Source organism: Frankliniella occidentalis, unplaced genomic scaffold (genome assembly GCF_000697945.3).
Source record: "Frankliniella occidentalis isolate FOCC.00 unplaced genomic scaffold, Focc_3.1 Scaffold207, whole genome shotgun sequence".
In the NCBI taxonomy this organism is placed as follows: Eukaryota; Metazoa; Arthropoda; class Insecta; order Thysanoptera; family Thripidae; genus Frankliniella; species Frankliniella occidentalis.
In genome coordinates, this window is record NW_026267333.1 from 82,413 (window position 1) to 82,687 (window position 275).

Below are 275 nucleotides of genomic sequence, written 5' to 3' on the forward strand. Positions count from 1 at the left end.
TTGTTAAGTTACAGAAGTCAAAGTGGTAAGTTAGCCGGCTCCAATCCCTTTAAAAAATAGGGGACAGATATGGGCATTCCACAATTAACTTCTGGAGGCTTAACAAACTTTAACAAACGAAAAGACACCGGTCTGGACTACTTTGGTCGTTTGTTAAGTTACAGAAGTCAAAGTGGTAAGTTAGCCGGCTGCATTCCCTTAAAAAAAAATAAGGGACGGATATGGGCATTCCACAATTAACTTCTGGAGGCTTAACAAACTTTAACAAACGAAAA